This window comes from Belonocnema kinseyi, chromosome 1 (genome assembly GCF_010883055.1).
Source record: "Belonocnema kinseyi isolate 2016_QV_RU_SX_M_011 chromosome 1, B_treatae_v1, whole genome shotgun sequence".
NCBI classification, from domain to species: domain Eukaryota; kingdom Metazoa; phylum Arthropoda; class Insecta; order Hymenoptera; family Cynipidae; genus Belonocnema; species Belonocnema kinseyi.
Window position 1 is genome coordinate 160878108 of NC_046657.1, and position 20002 is coordinate 160898109.

Sequence of the window (20002 nt, forward strand, 5' to 3'; positions counted from 1 at the left end):
GAAGTGCAAGTAATTTATTTATAAGGGTATACACAATTTTCAAGTACTAAACATTGGTAAAATTTAATTACAATACCAACAATTTTTTTCTTTCAAAAACTTTATGTTTAAAGTTTTCTTATTTTAATATGTAGTCTAGAAACATTTTAATTTCTATAAGTTGAGAAACATACTTTTTAGTTCAAAATGAAACATCTTAAAAGTAAATGTCAAATTAATAATAGTTGAAAACGTTTTTTTATCGATCTAGGGCCGCTCAAGCATTATGTAACTTGACTAGCAGTTTCAGCTTTATTGTGACGTCTATGTTGAATTTATGTACACTAGCTATAGAAAATGTGTCAAAAAATGCTTAAACAGACATTTATATCGTCTTTCTGTAATTGTACGCGCAGTTAAAGAAATATTTGTATTGCAAATAAAGTAAGATAAAATATATTAGAAGCCAAAATAATTCTAGTTTTATCATTTTTAACGGATAAAATGTAAATACGTTATGTTGATCGAGTTGACGTTCAGTGATTGAGTAATATATAGCATAGCCTAATGACATATTTCACAATGCTGCATTCTTGTTTTGTTAAATAAAAATTAATATCTTAAAGGTTAATTTCTGAATTTATTCTTGTATCAAAAACAAAAAAATGGGGCCATCTTCTATGTTCTCTATACATTCACTAAATTTCTACTTTTCAATTTCAGGGATTTCGCATTTGTATAAATCTACAAGGTGTATTATACTAAATGAGAATTCCATGAATCATTATTTGTGATACAAGGCCGAGTATTGAAAATCACACGAGGCAATGTACCACGCAGGGGCCAAACGTCACACACTTTTTTTAAGCACACCGGTCAATAGTAAGTGCAAATAGGTTGCATATAGTCCTAATCTAAAAATCTGAAAGGAAATCCAATCCAATCCATTTGAAACTAATCCAAATCATTCCAAACTAATCCAATTCATTCCATCTTATTCATTCCAATCCATTCTAATCTAATACAATACAATTCATTCCTATCGAATTCAACCCAATCCGTTCCAGTGCAATCCAATCCATTTTAATCCAACTCAAACTACTCCAATCCACCACAATTCTGCATTTTATTGTAATACATTCGAATCCAAAACAATTCTTTACAAAACACTTATTTTAATCAAATTTATTCAAATCCACTACCATCAACTCAAATGCTTTCCAATCCAATCGAATTCATTTTTAACCACTTTACTCAATTCCAATCCAATACAATAATCTAATACAAAATCTAATACAAAATCTAATACAATTCACTACAATCTACTCCAAACCAATCCATTCCAATCCAGAAATTTCCAATCAAATATAATTAATACTAATCCACTTTTCTGCCTTCCATCCAAGTAATTTTATGCAATTGATTTCACCTTACTGTAATCCACTTTAATCTATTATAATTAACTTAATTCGAATTCTCTCCACTCTACTTCATTCTAATTCAATCCAATCCAATGCATTCCAATCCACTTCAAACCAGTGAATCCAATGCACTCAACTCCTTCAACTCAACTCCTCCACTCAACAATCCATTCCAGTTTATTCAAATCCAATCCTCTTTACTCCACTCCACGGCAATCTATCTAATCCAGTTCAATCGAAATAAATTCAGTTTAATTTAAAGCTCGAGACAGTGCGCGTCACACTCCAAGTTTGAGTCACTATGCTATTTTACGTATCGTTTTGTGATATCAATATTTAGAAAATTAAACAATCTCCCCCTTAATCAAATTTATCTTTATATCAATGACTTAGTTGCTATAGAAGGATCACACTTATGAATACGGCGCACAAAGTATACGCGATGGTAGCACAGGCTATGAGAACGCATAGGGTCCGAACGGATGGGACGACCAATTACTAAAAAAAAGTATGATTGGTACAGACCCCAGGATTTTTCAGAGGCAAGGAAAACCAAGTATGGGCTGTATACCAAAGGTTATGGAGAACATGATTCCCAACGATGATACCAAAGCGCGAGATATAGTCATGGCTAAGACATAAGAAACCAGTAAGACCCAACGACTGGACAGCGCATAACGATAGAAATCCTCAAAGCCAAAAGAACTCAGCAAAATCGTCTGATTGAAAGTCGAAGCAGTTTCTAAAAAGAGGCTCTGGGTCATCCACTTCAGAAAAGAAGAGGCATGATTCTCCGGTACAATTTTGGAACTGTCCACAGGAAGGTGACTTTCAAATAGTTTTCCCTAAAAACCAAATGCGTAATTATTGTCGTTTGTGCGGCAAGAAGGAAGAGAACACCAAAGAATGCGAACGGTCCGGGTATTGTACGGGAAACAGAAAAAGGAAGAAAGAGTAAGGGTCAAGCCTGCTCTCCCCAGTCCCCGATGGACCCCACAGGACGACAGGCAAAGACAGAAACTGATCATGTTCGAGCCGACGGAATCAGCAGTAGTAGGAATAGCTCAAGATGGGAACGCCTCTGCCCTCAATACTCCGTCGTCCTCTGTAAAATAGACCCCGATAACATGCACAGTAGAAATTGAAGATATTATTGCTCTTAATACAAGAACAAGGATAAGAAAAAATCAGGACCCCTGGCAAGAAAATCCGGTGGGATTCGCTCTTTTCAAGTTACATCAGCCACCGGAGGTATCACTAGAGAAAGGTCATTCGTTGCCGCTGCGATTGGAAGTGAAAAAGCCTGCGAGAGAGGACATTGACTTTCCTTGCAAGTCTTTACGACTGCTTGAATTGGTAACATCCCTAAAGTCCTTTTTTCAATCGATGGAAGTGCATCCTGAACTGAAGAAAGACCGTCGGTTTATACCCGACTTCGCGACAGACGCAGAACCACTGATTTTCACATATCCCGCCTTTGACGTATCAGTCATGCTCCAGACCGCCGCGAGCAACTTTGGTTTCGAAGTACACTTAACGCAGATGCTAGACGGCGTTGAGAGGGTAATCGCTTTTGCGAGTAGGCCAATGTCGGACGAGGAAAGAAAGTAATCGGTCACAGAGCAGGAATATTTAGCCATGATTTGGTCGGTTAAAAATTTCGTCACAATATTTTTTTTTCTAAAGTCAAATCTGGCGGTCATTATTTAGCCTTAGGGTGCCTCTTTCTTTTCTTTCATTACGCCACTTCAGCTGTCCGGGAGGTTTTGATCCTGAGTTGCTTCCCAAATTGAGGGAAATGTTGCACAACGACAAAAAATCGAAATTAGACCCATAAATAAATTTATTATCCTAACATCTGTTTCCTTTTATTTTACGAGTACCCAGAATTGAGACAAGTAGCTTTCCCAGTTGGTAGGAATTGTGGTAAAGCGGATGGTCCAGGTTGGAAGGGTAGGTCGCTGGGATATTAGAAGCAATAGGTAAGCAAATCAGGTGAACCCTAGCAGAGGAACCACAGGTAACCCAAATGAAGCTTTTTTGGATTTATGGCATTTTGTTTCTTTGGTTAAATGGATCACGCTGTACTGTAGGCTAAGGAGACTGTCAGAGTGACTAAAATGCAACCGCGGCGCGAATAAATGTGCGCTTTGGCTAGGCCCAGGGGAGTTGTAACGATGTTTAAAGGATTAATAGTCACATAGGTTGAAAACAGCTTTCCGTGGTTTCGCTGAAGCCGAATCTACTCACTGAATGAAAGGTGCGAGCGACTCGAAAAAACAGATTTAACTAACGTACATTTTATCCAAGATCCGAGTCATGAGTCACCATGAAGTTGTCGATCGCCCGACTCAAAGCTTGACTTTAGAATAGCCAAGGCAGGTTTGTCTAAATCTTGAAAAGTAAAATTGGTGTGTACGTTACAATGAACGCCGCACAGTGGTAAAAAACGATTTTCTTTGTTCATAAACCTTATATCTCAAGATTGGCTGAACGGAATTGAATGAAATTTTGACTGAAGATAGTTCACGTCATACCTAATAAGGAAAAAAAAAGTCACAAGAACCAAATATATTTCCTATCCCGGAAAATCCATGGGAAAACGTGTACTTTTCATATTTTATGCATAAACTTACTTAAAATTTTAGAAACAACGATAAATTTTGTTAAATTAACACCTAAATTTGTTTATTTACATCGGTCAAACTAAAATCCAAAGAAAAATTCGTATCTCCGACTTTTATTTTCCTGGAAAATTTGATAAAACATGACAGAATGTGAATTTGAAGGTTTTCTAGGTGGCAAAGCTATTGTATTTTTTTCTTATTTTATCAAATTTTTCAGGAAAATAAAAAATCGGAGGTACCAATTTTCCTTTGGATTTTATTTTTGCCGAAATAAATAAATAAATTTAACTGTTAATATAAAAAATATGTCATTATTTCTACATGTTTGAGTCTGTTTATTCATTAAACATGAAAAGTAGCCGATTTCCCATGGATTTTCCGGCCTTGAACAATATATTTGGATCTTTTAGTAATTTTCCCTTATTAGGTAAGACGTGAAATGTATTCGCTCTATTTTTTTATTAAATTTCGTTTATCAAATCTTGAGATATTATCTTTATGAAAAAAGAAAAACGTTTTTTACGACTGGTGCGCCGGACGGCGCACAGTGGGTAAAACGTTACTTTTTTTGTTACAAATAACGTACAGCCCACAAATATTGACCTATTTGAACAAACAAAATTTAAAAAAACAGATGATAAGATTTCTAAGAGAGTTCAGCCTGATTTTTTAATTATGTTTTTAATTTTTTATAAATAAACATATATGACGAAAAATTGGCCATTTTATCTATTTGCGTTCCCGGTGCTCATCAATAACAGGAAAAGTGTTGTAATCCCCTAAGTTTGATAGAGTAATATTAGTTAAAGATGTTCCAATATTATATATTAAACAACATTTTCATAAAAAAATTATTTTTCGAAAAAATGTTTTCTACGATTTGCCATAATTATACGTTTTTTCTAGTTATACTGCAAGAAATTTGAAAGGAGGTAATATATTTTTAAAAGATTTTTCTTAAAATTACAATTGTTTATATTGTAAAAAAATCAAATGAAAAATAGTAGCAATCTTATGATTTTTTAAAACAAATTTAATAAACACATGCATTAATCGGGAATTTATCGGCAGAAAAATTCGGTTTTTTTAATGCTAGTCTTTTCAGTTGAAAACTTCATGACATTTCAGCAATATTCATAATTAGTTTATAAATTTTATGATTTCTTTAAACAAATTTAATGAACGAATAAATTAATCAAGCATTTGTCTACAAAAAACATAATTTTTTTCTATTTCATCTTTTTTAATCAGGAACTTCATGATAAATTCAGCAAAATTTATCTTTTTTTGATCAATTTTATGATTCTTCAGACAAATTTAATAAAAAAATGCATTATTGGGGCATCTGTCGACGGAATTTTTTTTCATGTCAGACCTTCAATTATCATATTTATAAAAAATTCAGCAACATTTATGATAAGTTGATAAATTTTATGATTTTTCAAAACAAATGTAACAAACAAATGCATTATTCGGGCATCTGTGGATGGAAAAAATCATTTTTTTCGATGTCAGTCTTTTTAATTGGGAACTTCGGGATGATTTTAACAAAATTCATAATTAGTTGATGAATTAGTTAATAAAATTACCAATCAATTTAAAATTTTTCTCAAATCATCATGAAGTTCCTAGATAAGAAAGTTTATATAGAAAGAAAGTAATTTTTCCTTCCACAAATGCCCAAATAATGCTTTTGTTTATTAAACTCTGTTTTAAAAAATCGTAAAATTTATCAACTCATCTTCAATGTTACTGAATTTATTGTGAAGATCTCAATTAAACCTGACATCGACAAAAAAATTTCCGTTGACCGATGCCCCGACAATGCATTTGTTTATTATTATTTTTTTTAAATCATAAAATTGATAAAAAAATTATGAAATTTTCTGAACTTATCATGATGTGACCAATTAAAAAAGTTTATATATAAAAAAACGAATTTTTCTGTCGACAAATGCCTGATTAATGCATATGTTCATTAAATTTGTTTTAAAAAATCATCAAATTCATCAAAAAATGATGAAGTTTGTTGAAGTTATAATGAACTTCCTAATTAGAAAAAATTGACATTGGAAAAAACAAATTTTTCTATCGAAAAATGCCTGAATACTGCCTTTGTTGATTACATTTGTTTATAATATAAACGATTATAATCTTTAGGGTACATTTTTCTAATATAATACTGTTTCCATTAAAATGTCTTACAATATAACTTGAAAAAATGTATAATTATGGAAGATTGTAGAAAACATTTTTTCAACAAATAATTTCTTTACTAAAAATCTTTTTGTTTATTGTCTAATATTAGAACATCTTTAACTAATGTTACTCTATACAACTTAGGTGATTTCATCTATTTTCTTGTTATTTTCGAGCACTGAATACGCTTTAATTAAAAATGCTCGTAATCAACTTTTACTAGCGACCTGGATGACAGGTCGGTAACTCAAGGCCCTTCAAATGGTAATATTTTACCCACATAATCTAAAGGCCATTATACCGGTTTTTTCATAAACATATTTCCCGAAAATGTATACACGGTAGTATACGGTTCGGTTTGGGTAGGGGCGGCAACCGGTAGGATCGCCTGTAATCTCAAGTTACTCAAAAGGGTCCTTATTTCTTGAATTGAGATATCTGATCCAATAAAACAGTATAATAACAATTTTCTTTTTTACGACATTTCCGCTATTCAATTACTGTATTCGTATTTGCCTTTATTATCAATCGGCGACTTACCAAAAGAAATGTATTTGCAACAATAAAGTATTAAACTGTGCAACTTGTAAAGCTAATGAAATTTGTAATTTATCATGTTTTAAAGTATGAAAAAAGTTGTACAGGTTTAAAGACAAACAAGTTGATTTTTTTGATTCTAGCGAAAAATGTCAGACTATGTATAAAGTTGGAGGTCAAAATCTTATTGCACTGGACTATAATGGGAGTCGGCCAAAGAAGGCAAAAGACCGAAAGACCCATAGTTACAACATTGGGGTCGGTTAAGAAAAATCGAAATTTTGTGCAATATTATGAAATCCAATTTGAAACAAAAATGTAAACAAATCGATTAGTATTTGCAATCCCACTTCATGATTTAACATTTACGTTCTTTACACTTTATTTTTGATTTGTTGCAAAAATTATTCAGGATACGGAAAAGTCTTAGATCACTTTTTTTTCAATCTGGGTTGTTGTACAGAATGAAGAAAGTAGATGTGCAAGTCTTACTAATTTGAGACTACAATCCAGCTCAAAGGAACGTGTTCGCAAAATTTCTTTCAGCATTTTTTGTGTCAACTATAAGTCAAATGCAACCATGTGAAAAAGAAATTGTATGCGCCTTATCCTAATCAAATATATTCTGAAGACGAACGTAATAATATTTAAAATTGAAGAATTATGGCGTGTATATGTTAAAAGCAAAGCTATTTCATAAAGGTACCTGCCAAATTGCATACGTTTCAAGTATAAACCTTGAAAATGTAATACTGTAAAGTTATATGTTTTATAATTCAAGCATTACAAACTGATCATATTTAACATTGTACAGGTTCAAACCGTAAATGTTAAAAATTCAACATCTTTAAACTTTAAAAAATGTTAAATTACAAGTCTTGCATGCTTTAAACCTTGCACAGTTCAACACTTTTTCGTTGCAAATAAATTTGTTTTGGTAAATCGCCTATTAATAATTAGGCGCATATGAACAAAGTAATTTCATAGCAAAAATTGTGTAAAAAAAAATTATTATGATAATTACTTACTGGATTGCAGAAAACTGCGATGATGAACGCTTCTATCGTGTACTTTATATCACGTGCCAGTTTCAAGCGAAAAAGTACACTCGATTGTTAATTACAAGAAAATAACAACAACAAGGACATTTTCGGCAAAGATTTTTCGTCAGATTTCGAGAAATACTTGATCTATTTGATCTGGAGAGGATTCCTGTACCATTAGCTTGTATGAGTGTATATGGAATGCAAGTGGGATTCCATGTTCTACAAACACAGTCATTTTCGTAAATTCACTGAAAATGGTTAGGTACCCCTCCAAGCATAATGTTAAATTAGCGTTAGGTATATCTATATAACCAGACATATAATATCGCAAGAGTTCAAGTCCACATAATTGAACTACGGTAATTTTAGTTAAGAATGTGTGATCTGAAACTACACGATATTTGACTAGCTTGTCTTCCACTTGTCTAACAAATCTTGCTGATACAGATCCCCGTCTGTGCTTACCTCTCTTTACTGATTTAGGAGATTTTTATTGAAACCTTTAGTGGTTTATTGAATTTTACTAATTAAACCTATAGTGAAATAAGGTGGTTTGCATAATTGGAGCATCTCTACCGAAGGTGTTCTCGTGCTGGGCCACAGCATGCGGGACGGTGCCGACGGTGAGCTGCTAGATAGTGCTGCAAGGTGTTCTCCCTACCGAAGATGTTCTCGCGTTGGTGTCGCGGTAAGGCTTGACGTTTCTTTTCATGACTTTGACGGCTATGGTGGCGGTAGCACTACTACTGATAGGGTTTGTCGTGCAAGATAGGCTGATAATGAAGAGGATAGGGACTAAGTAGAACACCAAAACCCATAAATTAATAACGGAGAGTATATTAAAGATTTTGAAATGCATGTCGCTTCCCGAGAATCGTCGGGGCGCCCTAGGAGCCACAACTGAGGGCCATATCATGTGGAACGGTGGCGATGGTGAGCTGCGAGATAGTCAGGCAAATCTGACTTATCAAACAGCTAGTCAGCAAGAACATCTGCAACAAACGGTAAGCAGTGGAACATCAACTGTGACTGCTGAGGATGTCTATTACGAAAGTGCGAAGCTGGAAACGAAAATGGAAAAAGGATATAATTTAAGAACCAAATTTGCTGCAAAGTATCCTAATTTACAGAAATTCCCACTAGGAGATCTTATTGCTAAGGTGAAGGGCATCAGAAATGACTTAATGGTGCAATATTAATAATAATATTATTATTGATGGCTCTCACGTAATGGCTCAGAAAGAATATACGCACGGACATAATGATGCGGCGGGTATTATACATCAGCAACTTGCCATAAGCCTGGGACTCTTATAAAAATGGATGCTTTTTTTTATATTTCCAGTTCCCGTTTTCGAAAGCGAAGATTACATCTTACATTGGGATATTACTTTCCAATCGGACCATTATATCCCGGCCAAATGACCTGACATCGTGATGCGAGAAAAAGAGGGTGGAAGAGTCTACATCATCGACATTGCTTGTCCAGTTAACCGAAATTTGCAGTCAATACATATAACCAAGATCCACAAGTATATCGAGTTAAGGCATGATGTAAGAAACTTTTTTGACCATCAGGACGCAAGCGACTGAAAACTAGTAGAGTGGCAGATGGTAGGTCTAAGAAAGTATACAGAGGTGACTGTTGTCAGCTCTAATGCTCGCGGCCTCTCGTAATTGTATACATCCTAATATCATTATTCATTTGACTAAGTGCATGGCCATGATGTATAACCGGGTTTACCCGAATCAAAGTTTTGAATCAAATATAAATAATATGCCATTGAATAATTTAAAAAAAGACACAATATCAAATGTTCAGGTGAAATTACAAACTTGTTGTTTCAAGAAAAAATTATTGATTTATCATACATTTTTCTCATCTGTACTCATGTTTCTATTAAATAATTATTATTACCTGTGTTGAAGGAAACCATGTTAGTTAATATTTGTTTATTTGAATGAAAATTTTGAATTTTGAGGTAAGAACGTTTATATCCAGACTTTTCATCTTGCGTTAGAAGTTTACACTTTGCATGACAGGTGACTGATTGTATTTTTCATCACCGTGATGTTTATTTTTATTTTCAATGAAAATATTTATTATTTTCAATTTGTTAAATACTAATATAAAATCTTAGTATTTGAACTATACATGACCATGAACAACAATAAAAATGATGCAGGGGAATGTTTAGAATATTGAGCTTACAGTCCAATCAAGAATTTTAAAATGGCTGTACCAAAAAACGGTAATAATCTGACTTTCTTAATGTATTTTTAAAGATTGGCCATATGATTGCACTGGCTGTTCCAGACCCTCATCACCTAATGATAATTTAACTATTCGCAGATAGATGGCGATAGAGTTTCTGTTAGTATTATGTAATGCTTTGAAGGAATGCATAATCAGACTTGCTCTAAAAAATGCGATACTTAATATAGTCGAACGTGGATAAGAATAAGCACGATTTTAGCTTTTTAAGAATTGACGCCGCGTGTGGGTTTCAAGTGATAGGAATCACGGGGGGGGGGGGGTGTTCACCGATGCATGAAAAAACTGTATCATAGTGATATAGCACAGTACCCTTACGGCCTCTGGATAACTGCGTCACTTTGCGCATCATTGCGACTCGATTCTGGTGTTTGAGTTTGGAAAACATGGATTTAAGCTGAAGGTGAGTACCGGAATTGAAACCAGGTTTAAATCCAATTTTGACTGTACTTGAGTGGCTTTTTATTCAGAAAAATATAAATAGATATGTTTTCGAGAGGTTAAGGTTTATTCGTCAAGTAACTTTCAACGAGGAATTCAATGGTGATATTTATTTTGAGCTTGAACATGACCTGAAAGGTTTTTTCCAAATCAACTTTTAACTAGAATGGAAACCCTCTTTCACATCGGAAATTGATAGAGCGGGAAATTTTACGTTTAAATATATACACAGGTCAAAGATCTGGGCTAAGATAAAATTGTACCTATGAACTGAGTAGATATTTGAATGTACAATTTCACGCCATTGAATTTCTCGTTGAAAGTTATTTTAAGAATAATCTTTATCTTCCTGAAAAATGTCTTACCTAAGGAAATATTCAGCCGTTCCAGGACTTTTGTGACACCTTTTATAACAGCAAAAAGAATGCAGCTTAATGCGCGCGAGTTATAGATGTTCGATGGATTCAGAAAACGTACTAAAAATTAGAAATATGATAATTTATTAATTTATATTTACCAATAGAATTAAGGAAAACTGCTAAAGCGAAGAGTAGCATACCGACGAAGGTTCTCATTTTTATTTCGAATGATACTGATTCACGGAAACATTCTTAAACAGCCTATATTATGAATAATGACTTACTAGGTATAGATATTAGTCATTATCTTAATTGGCCTTCTAAATTGAAGACTTGGCAGAGATAACGCTCGAAGAGTATAAATACATTGATTTTAAAAGGGTTTGTTTAAGTAATGCGTAACTACCTTGTTGGGTTGGGGCGGGGGGTCTACGCCACTCATTATTGTTTCTCACAGGGGAAGGGAGTGTTGTGAGAAATCTTGAATAAGATTTCGCAATATCTAGAAAAATAATTTATAATTCTGGTCAAAAATGGGAATTGACTCTTTATTATTCTCGGCAAATAAATGTTTAACGTCCTCAAATCACTTGGGTTTTAAATTTAATTTTGTGTGCAGAGATATTATAACAAATATAGAGACAAAATAAGCAATTTAAAAAGTATGATTTTTATTTCAATTAAAATAACTTACACAAACTCGCATCTGATCAAATTTAGTGCAAATAAACTTAAATAAAATAAACGAAAATTTAAATGTACCAGTTCCATATTATTAACAGCTTATTTAAACAAATACTTCAGCATAGTGCATGGTATAGTGCGCAAGTGTGGAAAATACTAATTTTTCACCAAAAATTCCCTTAATTTTGTATTAGTTTTGACATAAGTAATAACTTATCATCGTACATGAATAATTGGTATTGTTGTAACCAATTTTTGAGAGACTGCGCAGTGAAGTTTTGAATTCTTTTCGTATTGCAGATGCGTCGCGCCAACAACTGGATTGGTTACCATTGCGCGCTTATTTGATATGATAAATTTTGTTTTGTTCTTGTCTATAATCTTTTTTAACAAAAAATAACTGTAAAGTGCATACAGGTATAAAAAATGATTCTAAATACATATTTGTAATAAAAAAAGGTATTCCTTTCTCTAAATTCAAGATTATATATTTAATTTTAAGGGCATGTGACACAGCTAAATACCTATATTACCGACTTCACTTTTTCCGTTCACTGAATGTTTTTTTGAACCTAAGAACTTTTTTTGTAAATAAAATATCGGTCTCAAACTTTGAGAAATGCAAGAGCCGAAACAAAACTACGTTTGAGTACACGAAAATACGAACTCTCTAGACCCTCGTCTAGTGGCCGCCAGGTTATATTTTTTTTACATCTTTTATTATTAAGCTTTGTACTTAAACGTAGTTTTCTTTCGGCTGTTGCATTATATGAAGATGTAGGAGAGGCAATATAAATGATATTACATTAGATTATAATTTTTTAAAGCGTTGCTACAATACCCCCTTAGGAAAAAATTAAGTAAAATAATAAGGCTATATTTGATATTTATATACAATTGAAATACAGCATAGCGAATGTAACTTGGTCCAAGTGAATGAATTAATAAGCGTTATGTAATAATCAAGAGTATTAACTAATAATAACAAACTTATTGCGAAAAGAAAATGGTTCACCATTTCAATTCAACAGATTTATAGAAGTGACGTTGATTCGAACGAAATAGCGGAAAAAAAAGTTCTTGGGCATAGCTGGGTAATTAGCGGATTTTATCTTAGTGAGTAGATAATCCCAGCACCTAGCAGTCTCCGTCTTTTCTGGTATTGTAACCCAGAGCATGCCTGGATCATTTTTCAGTAGCATCAATTACAATAAAATAAACATAGAAATTTTACCCTCAATTGACACAGAGAAAGATACGGACATGTTTTCCTGTTTAGGAAGCCGGTAAAGTTGCTTGCCATCTGTTGAAGATTTAAGGGAATGGAGCATTGGAAGAAGAGCATTATCTCATCAAAGACAGTTTTTTATATAAAGAATTCATTTAATTAAAGTAAAATAAACCAAATTCAAAGAATCTGTTAGTTTTTGAAGTAAAATCTCTTTAGAAACGAGAGTGGATTGAAAAAACGACCGTACAAAAGTAGCTGCCTCTCTCTTATGCACTTTTTATACCTTCACTTTGTAATCAGGTCTCTCTTTGGTGCGGTGATCTGCATTTGCTCCAGAATCCTCTTCACTCTCTCTCTCTCTCTCTCTCTCTCTCTCTCTCTGAACTCTCTTACTATGCAATCTCCTTAAAACTCATGATGATTTCGCACGAAAAATTTCAAATTCATGCCATCAAAGTTCCATTTCTGCCATGTAGCCCCAAATCAACACACTGGTTTTTAATTTGATAAATCAACATTTTGAAAGTTTCCAAAAACTTGTCAAAAACCTGAGCAGAAGCTAAATGCCAAACTACAACGTTTTTTCTTCAAATACTTGAATTAATTTCAATATTTTAATTTTGCGTTGTCACAGGTTTTATGGAATGGCACTGTCGCCATTGTAAGTTTTTTGGTATGGACTTTTCACTTTCCAGCATTTATTATATTTCTGAAAAATGAACCTGGCATCATGTTAGAAACATTTTTCAAAATGTGAACTTATAAAAAAACTGTCGCAAAAACATTTTAACTTATCAATTTTTTAATTATTATTTTAGCCTAAAATGGAGGATGAAATACTTTCTGAAAAAATTGCGGCTTATATCGATGTACAAATATTCCTTTTTTGCTTTGTCTTCTAGTCGTTGAAGTCTAGCATGAACTCAAACCAGACTTTATGGAAATCAAATTTCGTGTTAATTTATGGGACAAGATGGACGAAACTTGTCCTGAGACATGAAGCTTTTTTTGTCTCTTGGCTGGAATTTTCGCTCGCTGAAATCATTTATGGCCTTAGACCAATAAAAAGGAATTATACAGTTCGAAATGAATTAAAATATTAAAATTGTAGTTTTATATAATAATTATTTATGATTCCCGAATTACCCAATATTTTTATCTATCCTGCATGTAGTTTTAAAAGATTTTTAACTTTCTTATAAATTGTCAGGGCCATCTGTTACGACCTCCGGCCTCTGAATAGGATCCTTTTTCCTAATGGATTCTTATCCAAAATAAGTTCCTGGATCTCTTATTTTTATATTTTTCCTACTCTATATGTTTAGACTTAGCAAAACAAAATATTTTTGCCAGTATTAAAGATCACTAATTTAGAAAATATTATTCTCTAAAATGCTCAACGGTTTAGCAATCACATAAAACATAGCTTTGAGGATATTAAATATGTTCTTTAAAGTCGAATACAGATAGATCAAAAATATGATAAAAATTGGAGAGGACATGAGCATTCCAAAATAAGATGTCAAGATTGATGCCCTGAGGAGATTAAAATAAGACTTCCTGATCAACGACTTTATCCTCTATTGCAAGTTGCTAAGGCCTTTCAGGCTGAGTAGGTTTGTGACTCTTGGACTGGCGCTTCTCCGGCTTTGAATCAAAATTTTCCTATAAAAGAGTCCAGAGAGTTGTTCGATCCATGCGTTGTGCGATTTTGTTATATTTTGTGTTTGTAACTGTTGGCGGAGGGAATTTTAATTTAATTTGGGCAATATGTACTTTAAATTATTTAGGACAGTTAAGCTGTTTGAGCAGACTTTGAACGAGGCCCTTTCCGAGGGTAGATCGGTCGGTATCAGTGAGACGTCGGCGGCAGGTTCTCATGGAGTTCTTTGAGAATTCAGTGAACATCACCAATGATTTTCACATGCATGTGGAGTATTTGACAAACAGAGGTTTGTGTTATATTTCTATTTTTGTGACTAAAAGCTGCATGGATAGTGACACATTTGTATACGGTACATTCATGCATAAAAATGCATTTGTTGTTCTTTATCATTTCATTACTTTAGTTAATTTTTTTATTAAGTGAAACCACAACTCAGGAAACCAGAACTTCAAGATTCTTCATATTTTCCATAAGCACTTACTGGACAAGCACAAACTGATGCAGTGTAAAAGATGCCAGGATTATTTCAAGAGTGATGCTTCAGTTATGCACTCGTCTCGCCAAGTTCTGATTTTTTGGCCAGAATTCATTTGTAAAGATGAGGAAGTAGTTGTTGATGAAGACTGTAGCAACGCCAAATTAAGCAGTTGTACCAAGACATTTGAATCTGGCTTTTATTTGGACATTCACAAGCTGGAAATCCATATTCATAGATGAAGTTTCTTCATTGCATGATTATTCGAGTGTATCACCCCATCTTGTTTCCTTATGTCACTCTTACTGTGCTACATTAGGGGCCGACCTTCAACTGGCAAGGAGCGAGCAAGAAGAGGTGCCATCCACATCAGCTCCCAGCTGCTTTCTGAGCGACCGCATGCAGGACATGCAGGAGAAGTTGCAGCATCTGAAACGAAAGAGTAAAATCCCTGCAGATACTAGAAAATGTAGTGCTGCACAGTGGTCTGGAATAGGAATTTACTGTTCATAATCGCCCAAAGGTCGTATTTCTTAACCGATTTCAAAGTTTTCTTTTAGAAATGCTCAGCAATTAATTCTTAAGAGAATTGTGGTTTACTTTTTTTAAATTTTTTTCACAGAGTAACAATATATAAACAAATATAGTGACAAAATTGACCATTTTAGTTTTGTGAATTTTTATCTTAAGAAAAAATACAGATAGAAACTCACTATCAGCCGGAATTATTGCACATGCATTCATAGAATATAATTAATTTCAATATTATTTAACTTAATTATTGTAAACAATTTCTATAAACAAATTCTTCATAAACGAGTTTTTCTCATAGCTAAATTGATTTTTCTGAAAAAAGAGATTTACAATTGTCTTTAAAGTCATTTATATACCTTAAGCTTTATCAAACATAAACAATATAGATTGTTTATAACAATTTAGTTAAAGAAGTCTCCTAATCGGCCGCTTACTCGTAGAAAAAAATGTTTTTTTCTTCAATAATCATTAGAGTGACATTTATTGCGGTGACTAACCAACGAAATTAAATAAAGAATAATTTATATGATTGTTAAAAACAATTTTTTTAACAAACTATGATTTATTTTTTTACATGCAAAAAGGACGGTTTTCCACTGAAATTATCCGACAATAAACTAGCAGTGATTCCAAAATTGGATACGGGACATTAAATAATAATTTGCGTAATTGTTAATAACAATTTTAAAACAATGCGTGACAATCTGCGGTTGATCCAAGAAAAAAGTTATTTTTCCTTTAATCATTTTTGTGATAATCTTATTTGTGTAATTGAATCAATGAAAAAATTGATACTTTTAATAATAATGAGATTATTATAAAAAACTTAAAATAAATCAATTACGATTCGGAACTCGAATCATTTATAGATTCGAATTGTTGTATTAGTTCATCGAGTTCTTGATCAAGTTCAACTTCAACTTTTTCCCATTCAGGCTTCAAGGATGCAATGAAAAGATCTGAGGACTCAAGGAGTTTGTGAGTTAGGTCATGCATAGTATGCAATCGAGAGGTTTTTCGTGTGTCGAACTGTCGAATGTACTTGATATCCTTGTACCTGGCTTCAGAAGATTCTTCGGAATACATGCCAATTGGCAGCATAAAATTCTCCATAACTTTTCCCCCGTTTAGCAGTATTTTATGAACTGAAGAAGGCATGTAGTACCATGAATATAAGCTCACATACAGTTTTGCTGTCCTAAAAGTATGCTCATTGAAAAAGAGAGGAGGAATTTTTCTGCTACTAACATTTGTCGTATGTTTCTAAATATTTTAATGAGTTCTTTATTTACTCTAGTTATTTCTGACACTTGATCAACATTCGAGAAAAACCTACGAGCCGTATTACCACAATTAGAGTTGCCAGATCCTTGACTTAGTTGATCAATTATTAACCCGATCTTCTTTTGAAATTCGTTGCAAATCCTTTTCTTAGCTTCTTTCATCGTTTCTTCATCCTCTTTCTTGCATATGCTCCATTTTCAGATTTGTAATCGATAAGCAATATGTAGTATACACTCCATGAACCTAATCCAGGCATGCAAAGTAGAAAGAGCAAATTCTAAGCTGGATACAATTTCTTTCTTCTGCTTTACACGCTCTAGATCATTCATTTGTAATGGTCTCGCTTTGCAAATGTAGCAAGTAGAATATGATGGAGAATAAGTGAGTGCTGTACAAACTTTTCCATCCAACCTAGTTAGCTTCATTTCTGTTGTCACTATATACACACCATTAGCCGTAATAATTGTTGTGGGTCTAAGCTTCTGAACTTGTGTCTTAATATTTTTAATTTCTGATTTCGTTAATTCCTTTTTTTCTTTGCATATTTAATCATGATAGGTATAATACGTTTTGGCGAAGAACTATGAGGATTCATCCAAACTGTTCCTCCCGTATGCTTTACACTCAACCATATTGGCACCATTGATGCTGTGAAAAAGAAGTCATCGGTCAAATCGTTGTTATTAAACTTCTGATTGTATTTTGCATCAGTTGACAGTCCATCGATGACATATTTAATTTCAAAGTCCAAATCAGTGATCTTTAATCTATTCTCTGAAATCGGAAGGCATAAATTCGGATCTTTAAAAAGACGTTTGAATAGTGTGATCAATAAGAGACTAAATCTCAACCATGGCTCCTTCTTCCGATATTCGAATAATTGAAGGATAAAAATCTTTTTTAATCTCTAATACATTCACATATGAAGGATAAATGTCAGCCTTTCTTTTTTTGGCCTGTAAGTGAATAGTATTATATTGATACTTTGATAGTCTGATCTGTTGCATTAAAGCTAAAGCTTTTTCTGAAGAGTTTGGCACATTTGATTCAAAGTCAGATTTACCTGAAATGTTTAAATTTTCAGTATCGTCAAAATTCAAAAGAACGACTACAGCATTTGCAATTTTTTTTCTTCCACTCTTTCGTAAACTTCGCAGAAATGCATCCTGTATCTCAACAGCCGCAAAACTCTCTTCAATGCACATTAATTTTCGTTATTTGTTTTAAAAATGTTATTAACAATTACGCAAATTATTATTTAATTGCCCATATCCAATTTTGGAATCACTGTTAGTTTATTGTCGGATAATTTAAGTCGAAAACCGTCCTTTTTGCATGTAAAAACAATAAATTATAGTTTTGTTATAAAAAATTGTTTATAACAATCATATAAATTATTCTTTATTTAATTTAGTTGGATATTCACCGCAATAAATGACACTTTAATAATTATTGAAAAAAACATTTTTTTCTACGCGGAAACGGCCGATTAGGAGACTTGTTTAACTAAATTGTTATAAACAATCTATATTGTTTACGTTTGATAAAGCTTGAAGTATATAAATGGCTTTAAAGACAATTGTGAATTACTTTTATTCAGAAAAATCAATTCAGCTATAAGAAAAACTCGTTTACAAAGAATTTTTTTATAGAAATTCTTTACAATAATGAAGTTTATATATTGTTGCTCTGTGAAAAAATGCTTAAAATAAGTAAAACACAATTCTCTTAAAAATTAATTGCTGAGCATTTCTAAAAAAAAAAACTTTTAAATCGGTTAAGAAATACGACGTACCATGACAGAAAAAGCATTGGGAAATGATATATCCAAGAAGAACGTACCTCACAGTTTCGAGGATGTGCTTGGTGAATAACAAATTATAACATGTATATTGGAATTCTCGAAATAATATGTATTGAACGCGAGTTCGCATTGAGGCGTATTGTGCTTCCATCCCAATAGACATTTGTACCTTGGAAATGTGGCTTTCATGATTTGTTAAAATTTTTTTAATTTTTGATACATCTGATTTGTAGTTTGAAGATTTATTTTACGCAAGAACTTACGTCAACACATATTGAGACATACAGTTTAAAAATTGTTAAATGATTTGAAACACAGTAAGGAACGCTTGTATGGCACTCAATTGCAGAAATAAAAAGAATGATGTTAAAACATTGAAAATGTTTTAAAATTGTTAAATTTTTTCTAAAACGTTCTCCTGTTAAAATAAATATCAACTAAAAGTACAGTATAAACCTGTGTGACCCTGGCAGTAAGAGTGGCATTAATTTTACTGACGGACACATATTATAAAAATAAAAGACCTCGTTTTACTCTAGTCTGAATACTTATTTCAGTTGGTATTTTATTTTTCAAGGGGTTTACAGAACTTTGGATCGAAAATGAATTATAAATTAGAAACGCCTTAGCACTAAAAAGTCACATTTCTCGTAGAAATGAATTAAAAACAAATTTTAAATCGCAGAGTTTTGAGAAAATCATGAATGCTACATTTTTTTATTAATATGCATAATATTCCTTATTGATACAATATTTTTTAGATTTTAAATTTCAATTTATATAGAAGAAATTTAATTTCTAATGGACACCTGAAAATTTAAAAAAATTTAGAAGCTCTAAAAATGATACTTCATGTTTTCATCATGGAAAAGTTGTGTCATGTTAGAAATCTACTTGAAAAACGATGGAGAGTATGATATCTTTAAAAATAACAAATAATACTTTCAGAAATTCAAGAACTTGTCATTTTGAACAATGTGATCTTCTCAATGTTTTTAGAAGTACAATTTTGAAGACAAGGAAGTGTGCGTATGCTGAAGAAAATTATTTTTAATTTGTACAGCTTCTACATTTTTTCCATCTTCAGATCTCCATACAAACAATTAATATCTCGTTCATGAACTGAATTGGAAAATCTGACTTTTATTTCCAACTTTATACAAGTTACAAGGGACCCGAAAGGAAAGTTCGTAGTGCTAAAGGGTTTTCAGTTTATAAATTTCCAAAATTTACCAGTTGATATCCGAATTTGTGTCAACGATACTTGTTTCAAACAAAAACTATACAGTCGCACAAAGAGAGAAAAGTATCTGGATCTGGTAACGAGAACTATATATTCCTGTAGCCGAATCCGCCATCAGAATTGGCCCAACGAGTCCCGGTTTGTCACTAACCTGAAAATACTGTGTCTTGATTTGGGAACGAGACATATATATATCA